Below are 430 nucleotides of genomic sequence, written 5' to 3'. Positions count from 1 at the left end.
ACTTCTCTTCAAGAGAAGGTTGACTCAAGAGCTATTATTGGGCTTCCCTGGTGGCGCAGTGGTTGAGAGTCCGCCTGCCGATGTAGGGAACACGGGTTCGTGCCCTGGTCCGGGAAGATCCCCCGTGCCGGGGAGCGGCTGGGCCCGTGAGCTGTGGCCGCTGAGCCTGCGCGTCCGGAGCCTGTGCTCCGCAACGGGAGAGGCCACAACAGTGAGAGGCCCACGTACCGCAAAAAAAAAAAAACCCAGCTATTATTAATAGTATATTAAATAGTGTGGTTATTCTGAATAATAAAGAGCTCTCCTGTTCCAAGTTTCTACTGTCCTCTCTCCAGGGAAATACCTGCTGTGGCCTGAGATGCGGCATCCAGTGACAGGCATTTGTAGGATGATGTTGATGCCCCTACTGTGCACAGTCACAGGCGGCCAA

Source organism: Lipotes vexillifer, unplaced genomic scaffold (genome assembly GCF_000442215.2).
Source record: "Lipotes vexillifer unplaced genomic scaffold, Lipotes_vexillifer_v1.1 scaffold242, whole genome shotgun sequence".
Taxonomy (NCBI): Eukaryota; Metazoa; Chordata; class Mammalia; order Artiodactyla; family Lipotidae; genus Lipotes; species Lipotes vexillifer.
The sequence above is the reverse complement of the archived record's forward strand: the minus strand, read 5'-3'. Positions refer to the sequence as shown.